Source organism: Peromyscus leucopus, chromosome X (assembly GCF_004664715.2).
Source record: "Peromyscus leucopus breed LL Stock chromosome X, UCI_PerLeu_2.1, whole genome shotgun sequence".
In the NCBI taxonomy this organism is placed as follows: domain Eukaryota; kingdom Metazoa; phylum Chordata; class Mammalia; order Rodentia; family Cricetidae; genus Peromyscus; species Peromyscus leucopus.
This window is the reverse complement of record NC_051083.1, coordinates 3,666,344-3,681,430: the sequence shown is the minus strand read 5'-3', so window position 1 is coordinate 3,681,430 and position 15,087 is coordinate 3,666,344. Positions and strand designations below refer to the sequence as shown.

General features: G+C 42.2%; 1 pseudogene; it reads left to right on the top strand.

The window, feature by feature from the left end:
• The first annotated feature begins 3,074 nt into the window (after positions 1-3,074).
• On the top strand, positions 3,075-3,607 carry LOC114700675 (annotated as a pseudogene).
• Positions 3,608-15,087: the final 11,480 nt, after the last annotated feature.

Here is a 15,087-nt window from a genome sequence, read left to right as displayed (position 1 = left end):
ATTGATGGCATGTGCTTGCATACTTGGCCACACATACTTTTGAAAAAGGTTCTATGGGCATCAGTGGTAGACACTTGAAATGACTTTAATAGTATTGTATTGTTCCAATTTTCCAATGCTCCTATTCTTGTATTTTATTAAATTTTGTTCTTTCACTGTTTGTGTGTGTGTGTGTGTGTGTGTCTATCTGTCTCTCTCTGTCTCTCTGTTTCTCTCTCTGTCTCTCTCTCTCTGTCTCTCTCTCTCTCTCTCTCTCTCTCTCTCTCTCTCTGTGTGTGTGTGTGTGTGTGTGTGTATGTAGACTATGTAGCACAGGCTGTGAAACTCACAACAATCTTCCTTCCTCTGTGTCCTGATTACTGGTACTAAAAGAATGGACTACCCCAAACAGTTTGAAAAATAATATTTATGGTTTAAGTCTTCTCTACTTATGGTGGCCAGGGAGGCCAGGAGATGGTGGCAGAACCCCTGATGCTGGAGTTATGGATAGTAGTGAGCTTCTATATGTACTGGAAATGGAAGCTGGATGCTCTGAAAGAAGCTTCAGTGCTCTTAACTACTATGGTATTTTCTACCTTTAGTTTTCTATTCTTGAGTATGTTTCCTGTCCAAGACAGCCTAGTCAAGATCAGACACATGATACTGATTAAAAAGTAGAATTCTCCTCCATTTGCATGAAATAACTAATTCAGGTGTAAAACTAAATGGATTTGGGCGGCAGCCTGTTGGTTATGCCGCAGTGCTGCCCCTTGTGGCTGGTCCCCACCCACAGCAACCATGCTGGTGGAGCAGCATGCTGATTAAAAGAATCATAGCCATGGTTACCTTTTTGGAGCTTTATTGGGTGAGGAGAGAGAGGGAGAGAGAGAGAGACAGAGACAGAGAGAGAGAGAAACAGAGACAGAGAGACACAAAAGGGGGGAGGGAGAGAGGGGAGAGGAGAGGGGACAGAGAGCCCACAAAGGGCTCACCCTCTTTTTAGGCTGGGAAGCCGGTGAAGGCTGATGATGTAATTAAGGATCAAATCCTTACATTCCAGACTTCCCTTATTATAAAAAAGCAGGTAGATAGGATTAGGGGCGTCGTTCCTCTCAAAAACTGCTTCCAGCTGACAATTGGACGTTGGTTAGCTCTGGGGGGTGGGGGATGGAGAAGGGGAGTTTTCCGAGGTAGACAGGCATTGTGGGATGCTGTCTGTCATCCGTTTGCTCTGGAGACATGTATCCCTCTTGGCTGTGGCTAGGAACTGTCTGACAAGATGCTGGTGACATAGAAAAAAACTCTGAAGGTGCAATTAAATCTGGTGAGGTGGTAAGGCTGTCCTCTGTACCCGACAATAAAGGAGAGGTGTCATCCCAAAACTCCCAGGACTGAGTCAGTGGCTCTGGTGTCCAGAAGGAAAGAAACAGATCGCTTCCCTGCTGCGTTCTGGGTTTCCCTGCCATGTCTGTAGCCAAGCCTAGGTCTGCTAGAGGTCTTAGTTTGATGTACCCATGCATCTTGGTGCCTCTGACTCTGTCTTTCTAGGCAGCACTTTTAACAAGGCTGTTGATGGCCTGGCAGGGCATTTTCTAGCCCATGGCCTTTTCCTCACTTAAAGCAGGGACCCAACAGCTTTAGGGAGTCAGCGAGTGCCAGCACTTGGCAATTTTGTTTTTGGGCTTTTATCTCTTCCCTGGCACACCTTAAATGCCACAGGTGACTCTTTTGCCCATGGGGTCAGGAGCCTTGCTCTCCAGATGCTTAAGTTTTAGTCAGGGAGGTCTGGGGAACAAGAGATGGATTTTACTCCGTGTCCTGAACTTTTTTTTTTTTTTTTTTTTTGATGATTGGTGGCTTAAGGACAGCTTTTGGAAGACTTGTCTGAAGCTATAAGCTGATTTTTTGGCCTAAGAGCCATCCTGACTTCTGTAAATTTATTTGTATGGATCTTGGCCGCTTCCAGACCCATCTGTGTTTCTCAAGGCAGTTTGAGAATGGGTGGGTGGAGTTAAGGTGAGTTAGGAGTCATAGAACCGCCCAAGCCGGTCCACTCAAGCCCGCCCACTGCCAGTGGAAGTAGGACGGAAAAGGTTGCACATGGAGACGCAGAAGAGGGGAAGGAGAAGGGTTTAGTTAGAACTTTAGTAGAAAGCTTGGAGATAAAGTAACTCTTATTTGTCCGTTCACTGGCAGAAGTTCCCGCAACTCTGTTATGGGGCCAGGTTTACGCCGCTATGTGGCCACGTTTACTGGTGCCCGCCCCTACCCGCCAATGTATCTGCCCCTTTGTCCCATGACTGTAGCCAAGAGAGAAAAAAAAAATTAAAATAAAATAATTGAAATAACAAACCGGGATCAGACTACAATCTTGGGCATCCCCAAAGAGTGGAGAAAGATCCATGAGTCAGCTCAACTTTGCCATCCTCTTCGTCAAGGGATGCAAAGGGCTGCAGCTGCACTGCAGTTGGTCCACCCGATAGACCAAGACAGCATTTACTTTCTCGTCAGAAAGGGAAATGTGCCGTTGCGAGTGCAGCCCAAGGACAACCCCCGGGGTGTCCGTCACAAAGAATATAGCTCAGACTACAGCCGTAGTGGTGAAGAATCATGGCGGTAGTTGTGGGGGCCCAGCGGAGGCGGTGAGGGACACTCGCGCATGCTCGCGGTCTCACGGTCTCACTGGATGGGGGAAGAGGCGGCAGTAGTTACAGCGGGTCCTCGGTGTTAGGTGGTGTATCCAAGCCTGAACGGCACCAATGTTAGTTATGCCGCGGCGCTGCCCCTCGTGGCTGGTCGCCGCGCCCGCAGCGACCATGCCGGTGGAGCAGCGTGCTGATTAAAAGAATCATAGCCATGGTTACCTTTTTAGAGCTTTATGGGGGGGTGAGAGGGAGGGAGAGAGAGAGAGAGAGAGAGAGAGAGAGAGAGAGAGAGAAACAGAGACAGAGAGACACAAAAGGGGGGAGGGAGAGAAGGGAGAGGAGAGGGGACAGAGAGCCCACAAAGGGCTCACCCTCTTTTTAGGTTGGGAAGCTGGCGAAGGCTGATGACATAATTAAGGATCAAATCCTTACACAGCCATCTTCCAGTAATTCGCCAAAATGACGAACACAAGAGGAGGGGGACCCGCTGTATGTTCTCCAGACCTTTTTGGAAACATGGAGCTGTTCCTTTGGCCACTTACATGTGAATCTACAAGAAAGGTGATATTGTAGACCTCAAGGGAATGGGCACTGTTCAAAAAGGAATGCCTCATAAGTGTTACCATGGCAAAACCGGAAGAGTCTACAATGTCACCCAGCATGCTGCGAGCATCATTGTAAACAAGCAAATTAAGGGCAAGATTTTTGCCAAGAGAATTAACGTGTGGATTGAGCACATCAAACACTCTAAGAGCTGAGACAGCTTCCTGAAGCGGGTGAACGAGAACAACCAGAAGAAAAAGGAAGCCAAGGAGAAGGGCACCTGGGTTCAGCTGAAGCGCCAGCCCACCCCACCCAGAGAAGCACACTTTGTGAGGACTAACGGGAAGGAGCCTGAGCTGCTAGAGCCCATTCCATACGAATTCATGGCCTAATGTACAAAAAGAAATAAAAGACCTGGACTGTAAAAAAAAAAAAAAAAACTAAATGGATTTGTATCACTTCGTTTTCTGTTGTTGTGATATAATGTCTAGGTCAAATTATAAAAGAGTTTATTTTGGTCCTTGGCTCCAGAGGGATACAGGATCACCATGAAAGTGGCATGGCCACAAGTATCAGACATGGCAGCTAAAAGAGGCTTTATATCTTTAAACTGCACATCCTTAAACTGCAGCCTGATGCAGAGAGTGCCAACTAGAAATGGTGTGTGGATGTAAATTCTCAAAGCCTTCTATTAGTGCCATATTTTCTCCAGCAGGGCAGCCTTTTCTGAATCTTCCCAAATTATACGACCAACTTAAAAGAAATGAGTTCTCTCACTTCAAGACTGTATTTCTTGTCTAGACAATGCCCTTATAACTTCTGCATTGTGGCCATTGATGGTGTGATATGTTTGTAATACAATGTTATCCACAGGATCATGGTCATCAAAAGGAACAAAGTCTAAGCCTATTTTTGGTCCAGACTGCCTATCAGTAATTATTTCAGTAGTACCAATTTTTCAATATTCCTCAAATAATCTCTAAGGTGGTGTTCCTCATATCTTTATTTCCACCAACAAACAGCTTCTTCACAGTCACATGAGCTCCTGGTTTTCCAGATTTTTCTCTTGCTACAGTGTGTTTTGGCTCAACTATCCTCTGAGCAATGGAATGAGGCCTTGTAGTTATGGCAGCATCAACTGTGGCCATTGATGATAAAATTACAAAAACAAATCCTGCTATCTTTTGCTTACAGAATCCCTCATAACCCTATAGTCTTTGAGCTTTCCCCATTGCTCATAGTAGCTTCTCAATTTTTTTCCTGTGGTTTCAAAGCTTAAGCCATCAATAAGGAGTTTACAGAACCATTCCTTTTCTCTCATTTTCCTTCCCAAAGGGACAGTTTCTAAAGTCTCTCGATCACAGACTGTTTCTTCAGCCAGATTTCCCACAGCCTCTCAAGTTGAGAAAGATCTCTGTGGACACATATGCACAGAATTCGTGCTGAAATTGTGGTGAGAGCAGCCACTGTTAGAGAACCTGCACACAGGACCCAGCACTGCTGCTTCTGCCCTTCTTGATAATTTTTATTTTGATATTATACTGACTATTTCCTCAATATTTAAGTGAGATGGATAATCAGAGGAAATTTTATTCTTATTTTTTGTTATCTCTTGACTAAAGTCTTTTTTGGGAGGTGGTACTTTTGCTTGGCCAAATGTGTTTGGCAATGGAATAAAAGAATGATTAGATTCTAATGGAGATGTAAAATTTGAATTATTTATTAGGATAAAATTGGAGTTTAGTCTGAGTTAGACACATGGCCAGCATTCTGTGGGGAAATCTGAATAAAGTTTTTAGCAGAGCTCTATCTAAAATGGTGACTAGGAATGCTAAGGGTCTTATTCATTATGTTAGGTGGGTTTCCAAGCCAAAGCTGAAGGATTGTCAGGATTTCCAATTTGGAAAGCACACCATCCTAAACCCATGGTTAGCCCTCTCAGAAATTGCATCACCCAGTACATTTGGGAACTTCTGGAAACCTACTCTAACTTCTGGAAACCTAGTCTAACACCCCACTACAACCTTGATCAGGATGTGTGCATAAAAATATTCACAAACTCATTGCTCTTTTATAAAAAGGCTAAATAACAAGTGTTCCAGGTATCAATTTTATCTCAAATAATGTCATGAAATAGGCTTTACCCAGGGTTTTGAACAAGCTAAGATGACAGCCATCATTATTATTCTAGATAAAGAATAACAGACACTTGAGAAATAGGTGAATGAACTAGGATTGTTGTGCCCAGATCGCGACCCCCAGAGAGACCACCAAGGATGAGCAAGCCAGAATGAAAAAGCAAGGTTTAATCATGGATATCCAAATGTAATACAAGCCTAGGCAGGGACTTCGTCCAACAGATCCAATGCAGTGGAAGCTGGAGGGAGTGCCCACCTATCTGCAAGCTCAGTTTTTAAAGGGAAAAGTCACAAGGTTACATCATTTAGGGGTGCTAGTACGGGTACAATTTTGATTGGCTTGTGTCTAAGAATTCCAGAAATCACAATTCAGTTTTCCTTCTAAGGAAGTAGTTGCCCACCACCATTTTTCATTGGCTGCCCCCAGATGGGGGCATCTGGTGATTACACAGTCACTATGGAAACTAGGGTTGGGACATTCTATGGTCAAGCAGTTGCCTAGGGGGCCAGGGAGAGGACATTCCATAGTCTGGCAGCCATTACCTCCTGACTATCTTGTGACTCTGTACTTTTACACTTCCTGGTTTCTGGAATCTGGACTGACTGGTTTCAGTAATTTCTGGCCTATTCCAGTAACTTATGGCCTGTAGCTAAAAGGAGCAGCCTTAGGCCTTTAGTTTTTGGGGTGAAAGCATTTTGGTCTTATTTTGGTTCCACAGGATGAGAAGGAATAAAAAATAGAAATACAAAAGAGGAGATAAAAAGCTAAAGAGTTAGAGCCACAGCAATGAGCACCAGGAACACAGGATATTCCTGTTCTTTGATACAAGAAGACAATGGCACAAGCAGTCTGGCAAATGGCCTATAGAGTATGTCTCCTTACCTAAGGTCTATTCAGTCTAACAGAAATTGATGGCAGTTGTTTGGTTTGGAAGATACTTTATTTACAGACTGTACTCCTTGGATGCCTATCATACACATCTGGGACTAAAACTGCACTGACCACTCAGCATCACCTGCCTACAACAGTATTAGGGAATCCACAAGTTGTTCACTCTCAGTTTATCTTCCATATCCTCAAACTCTTCAAAACAGTTATAATTGCTGCTTAAGCCCGAAGTTACAGCAACTTCCCTTTCTCCTCCTATTATGTAATAAGAGTATTGCGTGCCAATTCTTTCAGTCCTGTTTAAAACTGAAAAAAAAAAATCACTCCATTTTACCCTGAAATTCAAATTTTCTCACTAATATTTTAAAAACTATTTTAAAAAACATCACTTCTAGATTGCACTACCAGAAAAGCTACAAAGCTTTTGCTTCCTGGAAAGAAAACAATGTTGCCATCAGAGGGGTCCAAATATAAAGACCACATTCTGCATATCCTGTTTATCTCCCTCTGCTGGTAGGTATTTCCATCCTTCTCAGTATGCACCCAAACTTAAATGCAAACTCCTCTTTAGGTGCTGATGTTCTTTCTTCTAAGCACAGCTGGGGGCCCAGAACTGCTTTCTGTATGACCTATCCTTGTCCTTGTTCACTGTTGCCCAGAAGCTGCAGGGGCCCTTTGCTGAGCTGGTTCACACTACAGTCCTATTTGCTGCTCCTCCCTCTCTCCTTAGGGCTGTGGGCACTCAATGGTCATTTGGTCTCTCTGTCCCAGGACATGGTGAACAGTTCTTACTGAAGAGGTCCACGTTTTCCCATGTCTATATTTCCACATAAAGAGTCAGAAGCATTGGCCATACCCAACAACTGTGTAGCCTTGTAGTTGAAAATCAACTGCTGCCCACTTGTTCACTAGAAGCAGCAGAGAACTCAGTGGGCTTTATATAGGATTTCTTGGGGTAAGGGTCAAAGAGATCACTGCACAGTAACGGCTTCCTCTTGCACCCCAGATTAGACATAAACCACATCCAAACATCTTTTTTCACCGAGAGATCCTTTATTAATGCAGGAAGAAAAGTTACAGTGGTTCCTTTCTCACTCAGTCAGAAGGTCTGTGTCAGAATGGACTAAGAGGAAAAGGGGAGGTCTGTGTTAGCCTGGCTAGGATGTGGCTGTAGAGGAGATGGACAATGAGTTGGAAGGGGAAAGGAAAAGGGGTATTTGTTCCAGTGGGATAAAGGACTGCCTCTGGATAGAAGAGAGAAAGATGTGGCACATAGGAAGATGGTTTATAAAGGTAAAGGGGGGAAACTTTTGTTACTATAAAATGTCTAATTTTAATTGGACATGTTACTTAAATGAACCAAAGGGGGACTTTGATTGATGGGCCTTGGTTGTCAGCATCAGGAGGATGAAGTATCCAAATAAGGGAATAGAGCTGAGTGGCTAGCGTTAGGTAATGTAATCTAATGGTTTTCAGCAAGGCAGAGGGAACAGGGAGAAGGAGAAGTTATGCAAGAACCACATGCCTGAGTGGGCAAGTATCCCATAAGGATGGAGGTGGCAAAGCATTCTAGGGTGGCCTGGCATTGGTGAGCTTTATCTGGACAGACCTTAGGAAAACTCAGGGATTGGTAGGATTTTGTGGCCTGATCTTAGAGCAACTTCAGAGATTGGTGGGATTCTGTACCTGGTCTTGGGCCTCTTTTTTCTGTAGTGTGGCCACCTGTGTCTTGTGGGGCTGAAAATAGCAGTTATGGCAATTAGGGTGTTGTGCCCAGATCGTGACCCCCAGAGAGACCACCAAAGACGAGCATGCCAGAATGCAAAAGCAAGGTTTAATTCTGGATATCCAAAAGCAATACAAGCCTAGGCAGGGACTTCGTCCAATACATCTAACACAGTGGAGGCTGGAGGAAGCGCCCACCTATCTGCAAGCTCAGTTTTTAAAGGGAAAGTCACAAGGTTACATCATTTAGGGGTGCTAGTACAGGTACAATTCTGATTGGCTCGCTTCTAGGGACTTCTAGAAATTACTTCTAAGGGAGTGGTTGCCCGCCACCATTTCTCATTGGCTGCCCTCAGGTGGGGGCATTTCTGTGGTCAGTTACCCTGGAAACCAGGGAGAGGACATTCCATACTCTGGCAGGAATTACCTCGTGACTATCTTGTGACTCTGTACTTTTACACTTCCTGGTTTCTGGAATCTGAACTGACTGGTTTCAGTAACTAATGGCCTATTCCCAAAAGGAGAAATCTTAGGCCTTAATTTTAGAGTGAAAGCATTTTGGTCTTATTTCTATGATGGCTCATTTTGGTCTCACAAGGGTAGTCTGGGGTTGGAGCCTGAACACTTGGGCTTCAAGAGGCTAACATTCCCAATTTTTGTTTACTATTTATAAAAAAATCAGGGGTCAGGACTGCAATGTTATCTTTAGTCAACTTCTTGTTGAATGGGGGCATTGAAATCCTCGGGGCAAACTTGATCTTTGCCATTAGGATATCATCACTGGTTGTAGGACTCTGGCTCCATACATAGAGGTTAGTAATCCTATAATAACAACTGATTAAAAGTCTTGTAAGAAATCTTTTGGAGGGAGCAGGAGAGATGGCTCAGCTGTTAGGAGCACTAGCTGTTCTTCCAGAGAAGAATTCCCAGCAACCACATGGTGGCTCACACCATCTATAATGAGATCTGGTTCCCTCTTCAGGCCTGCAGGCATACATGCAGGCAGAATACTGTATACATAATAAATAAATCTTAAAAAAATTTTAAAGATTTAAAGTTTAAAATAAAAGAAATCTTTTGAATCTGTTGTTAAAGAAATCTAGAAAACAAGAATATAAGGTTTATAAGTGAATACTTTGTAACTAGTAGGAATAAGAAAAGAAGTGTGCTTAAGAAGGATAGTATTCAGTTGCATATTGGACTGTCAGTCATCTACTGGCCAGATGAATAGAGCTGTTTCTTACATGTTTGGAGATCTATCTGGAGATAAAAGATTGTATTTTTAACTATAACTCACAGGTTGATATAAAAGCAACATTCCTCCCTGAGAAAGATACAAAGACTATCTCTCTTGCTGTTAATAAACCTAATCTTTGCCTATTTTGTAGTAGCATGGAGGCCAGTAAGTCTATTTGGCCCTGGAGGATGAGAATGATCTGAGCCACCTGTTAAAGATCTTGGATAAACTGAGAAGAAAACTGATAATAGATAGAGAAGTAGTCAGTCTTACTGTTCCAGTAACAATGCCAGCAAATATTTCCAGGGCTGCAAGAAGGGGTCTTGTAGCTGAAAGTTTTTCTGGTCCTGCCCAGGTCCTGTGGCCCTGCAGTCCACAGCTACTCACACCCAAGCAAACACACAGAGGCTTATATTAATTAAAACTGCTTGGCCATTAGCTCAGGCCAACCAATGACTAGCTCTTACACTTAAAGTCAACCCATTTCTGTTAATCTATATGTTTCCGTGTGTTGCGTGACTTTACCTGTGTGTCATTACACGCTGCTTCCTGGATGGCAGGCTGGCATCTACTGACTCAGCCTTCCTCTTCCCATAATTCTCTTTGTCTGCTTATCCTGCCTGTACCTCCTGCCTGGCTACTGGCCAATCAGCATTTTATTTATCAACCAATCAGAGCAACACATTTACAGCATACAAAGCACCATCACCCATCAGGGTCTTGTTGTTGGTTGTTTTTACCATTTTGGGTCTTTGAGGGTCCTTTGCTCTTGGGAGCCCACCACTTACCTTTCCCAAGGAAACAATACACACACAGAGGCTTATTCTTATAAATGCCTGGTTATCACTTGGCTTGTTTCTAGCCAGCTTTTCTTAACTTAAATGATCCCATTTACTTTTTGCCTCTGGGCTTTGACCTTTATCTTACTTCTTTAAATCTTATTTTCACTCTTATGCCATGATTGGCTGGGTGGCTGGCCCCTAGCATTCTTTCCTAGTTCTCTTGTTCTTTTTTCTGTCCCTAGATTTCTTTTTCTATTTATTTTAAGTACATGCCAGCTCACCTATTCTTATCTCCTGTCACAATATTAGCCATTCATCTCTTTATTAGATCATTGGGTATTTTAGACAGGCACAGTAACACAGATTCATGGAGTTTAACAAATGCAACATAAAATAATGCAACACATCTTTGCATCATTAAACAAATGTTCCACAGCACAAACAAATGTAGTATACCTTGAAATAATATTCTACAAGAGGGACTTTTAGGGACTGTTTAAACACTTAATTTTTCATTTGACTTCCTGTACTGTGCCTTTGCCAGAATTCTGATTGATTTTTATTTGATTAATGATATCTGCATTTTTTTTTTGGCCTGGCATTGTGATGAATGTAGAAGCTTCTGAGTCTCCACCTTCAAGGAACTCATTATCAGTAGAGAAAAAAAGAAATTAGTTTTAAAAGAAAATTAGATTTCAGCACTTTAATTGAAAAAAAAAAAGTCCCATATCCACATTTTAGAAAAACCTGTAGTAATTCTTAGTTATCCAGAGTATTGTGTTCAAATAAGACATCCTGCAACTTGAACATGTAGGTCTTGAGATTAATACCATATATGGACCTAGGTGAGCTGCACTCTTCTTCTGTCCCAGGGGCTGACAGACAGTACAAATCAACCATTGTCTAATTACACAGAACCTGGTGCAGTTGTCATGTTCCCAAATGACTTAGCCATTTCCTGATAGTTGAAAAACCATCATACAGTAACCTTTTCTAACTAACACTGTAGTTGGGACCAAAAGTCCCTTTACTTTTTTTTTTTTTTTTTTTTTTTATTGGCTGGAGAGACAGCTATGGGTGCTGGGAACCGAACTCTTATATTTTTGGTTGTGAGCCTAGCCTTTAACAGCTGAGCCATCTCTCCAGCCCATTTTTTTTTTTTTTTTTTTTTTTTTTGGTTTTTCAAGACAGGGTTTCTATGTGTAGCTTTGTGCCTTTCCGTAGCCCAGGCTGGCCTCAAATTCACAGAGATGTGCCTACCTCTGCCTCCAGAGTGCTGGGATTAAAGGTGTTCACCACCTCCGCCCAGCTTAGAAAGTCCCTTTAGAACACAAAAAAAATGGCTGATACTATAAATATACTTATTGGATGTGCCAAGCCCATGAGTAGCAATGATTTCATATTTGAACAGCAAAGTAGATTATTTGCCACATACATTAAAGTGATGATAAATCTTAAACAGTTATGTTTGGCTTTACTAAAAGCATGATTAAGGTATTTCATCATTGATATTGTGTTCTAGCTTTTTAAATTTATTCATCTAGATTTCATCAAAGAGGCAGTATACTTCTTATGCACACATATAAATACTGAACAGGGTTCACCAAGCATCCCGCTGTGGCATCAGTGACCACTGAAGTCATGTTCCACTCCTGCACCAATTGGGAAAAGAAGTGAGGCCCTGACCTCCTGGCTGGACAGCCCATTTCTCTAGCCCCTGGGCTCCAAAGGTACATTCCATGCCCCTCCTCACAGTAACCAGAGCCCCAGAGACTGGGCAGCAGTCTCCTCCCCTGGCCCCTAACAACCATTACCTGAGGCACCCAAAACCACAGAAGGCACAGGCCCCACATGTACCAATTGGGAGAAGAGTGACCTGGAGCTCAAACCATATGGGTTGAAGGAAGTAATGGGTAGAGGGCAATGTAAGAACACATTCAACAACATAAAAAGCAATATGGCACCACCAGAACTAGTAATCCTGCATCAATAAGATCTGAGCATCCCAATGCAGATGACCCAGAAGAAAATGACCTTAAAAATAACTTAAGGAGGAAATGAAAATTTCCCTTAAAGAAATGGAGAAAAAGACCAACAAAAAAATTGGAATAAACCCCTTACAGAAAGCTAAGGAAACCAAAATAAAACAATCAAATAGGTAAAAGAAATAGTTCAGAACTTGAAAATTGAAATAGAGGCACTAAAGAAAACACAAACTGAAGTAATTCTGGAAAAGGAAAATCTGAATTAAAAAACAGGAACTACAGGTGCAAGCAAAACCAACAGAATTCAGGAGAAGAAAGAGGGACTCTCAGGCATTGAGAATACCATAGAGGAAATAGATTAATCAGTAAAAGAAAATGTTAAATCCAGCAAATATTTAACACAAAATATCCATGAAATCTGTGACACAATGTAAAGACTAAACCATAGAGATAAAAGGAGAAGAATTCCAGATAAAAATCATAGAAAATATATTCAACAAAATCATTGAAGAAAGCATTCCCAACCTAAAGAAAGACATGCCTATGAAGGTACAAGAAGCTAAAAGAACCCTAGTAGACTAGACCAAAAAAAAAACCAAACAAACAAAAAAAAAAAACAACTTTCCTTGCCACATAATAATCAAAACACAAAACATATAAAGGCAAATTTGTCAGAATTACACCTAACTTCTCAATAAAAAACTGTAAAAGCCAGAAGGTCCTAGATAGAACCTGTAGACACTAAGAGACCATGGATGCTAGCCCACACTTCACCCAAGGTTGTACCTGATAACCAGAACCCAGGTATATCATCCACTTCAGATAACCAGACACTATCCTAGTACCCCATGATGCCCACTGGATGGTACATAAGCAGAGTCCAAGAACAAAGTTCTGCTCTGTAGATGTGTAAAGACAATGCCTTAATCAGCCCTGTGGCTAGAGCATTGCTGCCAGGATCCTGACCCTTGAATCAGAGACTTCTGTTAGAGACTGGACCAGAACTTCAGCTAAGATATATTGCACAGGTGGGCAGAATTGGCAATGTAGGCCTAAGACCATAGTTGGGAATTTAGAGTGGGAACCTTATGTGATGACCATCAGCATAATAAAATACAACTTTTCTATACTAACTCTGCTATTATATCTACCTCTTATTCAAAAAAGTTAGGATCACTTTCTTATAATTGATGATCAGATGTAAGTCTATATCCAAGTGCAGAAAGGAAAACTTTTCTAAATCAAACCCAAGATAACAGATTTTTTAAAGAAACAATGTATGATTTGTATTATACACTTAAAGCAATTTGTTTTGTTCTAATTGCTTTATAAGTCACAAGAGCATATGAAAACAAATTTATCACCATTTTTATAAGTACATTTGTATGTTCAAGAGAATGTCTTCCATGTGTGTATAGGTGACAAACAAGAAAAGAGACTATCATATCCCCTGAACCTGAACCAGCAGGTACTTATGGACCTGCTAATTTGGATGCTTCGATCTGAACTCAGGTCAGCCCCATGAAGGATATGTGTTGAGCAACCTGCCAAGCCCTCTTTATGATAAAGATCTCTGTAGCTTCCTGCCTTAAACTTCAGTCTGTGATCTAGGTATTGTCTAGTCTGTTTCCCCCTGCAGTGTACACAGTACACCATTCCTCCCCTTCTCTACTGAAGGAAGAAGACATGATCCACACATAAATCTTTTTCCCTTACTGCAATGGACAGCACACTATGTGACTCCAACTGGTAACTGGAGAACTCTTTAGTGCTGCAGACCTGTAATCTGAGAATTTAGGGTGGTTAGTAAGGAGGAATGGAAGGGCAATGTTCTGCGGGGCTACCAACAGCCTTTCAAGTCCATGTCATTCAATGTTGGAGATCTTGACTCAAAACTGCTTTTCAAAAAAAACTAGAGATGCAGTTCTTCTAGAATTAGTGTACCTTCATGGTACACCAGGACTTAATGTTGATTGTGACCCTTTAATGTTTCCTTGAGCAGCATTGACAGGCTTATTTTTTAATGGAGGGATGTTCTTTTCTGCTGGGTGTAAATCAAGTCTGTCTCATTTGTTATGGGAATGTAGCTTTAAACCTGGCTAATCCTGAATAATGAACATTTCCATTTTATCATACAATTCTCTAACAGGCATGATTAGCATACTACTTATCTTGAAGTATTTGGGATGCAGCCCTCCCTTACCTAAATTTTACTTTGTGACTTAATGTCTCCTAAAAATGAGTAAATCCTTATCTGGTGGGTTCTATTATGATCATTTCTACTCTTCTACATCACAGTTTAGTAGTGGAGTGCTATTTTAAACACGAAATATAATTTTCAAGCTCCAAAAAATTAACTCTAGACAGATCCTAAATCTAAATGTTAAATGTTAGAACTGCAGAACTTCTGGAAGATACTAGAGAGATCAGGGCTCTCTGAGTTTGGCAAATCTGCCTTCCATATTGACAATCCAAGCACTATAGGCAACATCATTTCACAGTGATGTCAAAAACAAGGATATTTCTAAGCACAATCCTGATCCAATTGGTCTGCACAGACACAGCCAGCAGAATGAGGTTATTCAGAGGCTGCTACCCTGTCCTAGGGAGTTGCAAGGGCCACATAGGACCAGCAGGAACATGGCAAACTCTTTGTCTAGTCACTAGCTCCCACTCAACCAAAGGAAGAACCACTATATCAGCTCCCTCAGCTCAGCTAGCCCACCTAGTTGGAAGACAGCAGCCCCTCACTCACCATGGCCAGCCACTCCTCCTGACATGGGGACAGTGGCCCCTTACTCCCCAAGGCCAGCCCCACCTCCTTGTCTATGAAAAGCAGGTCTTCACTCACCATAGTATAGCCAACAAGCTGACCTGCACTCTCCCCACAGTGGACAACAAGGCACAACACACAAGACAACTTCTGACTTCCTCAGGAGATGAGCTAAGCCAGAAACATGGCTCTTGAAAGTGCCCTCCCAGCTGACTGGTAGGTTTTCTGGAGGCTCTGATTGGATAGTATGGCCTGAGTGACAAGACCAGTGAGCTGAAGTCACAAATCAAAGTAGTTCCCAGCCCTGGCTTCCAATCTAAGGACAAACCTAGTACAGGTGGCTATGAGGTTTGTACGAAATTCAACAGCAAGTTACTTGTTAATGTAAACC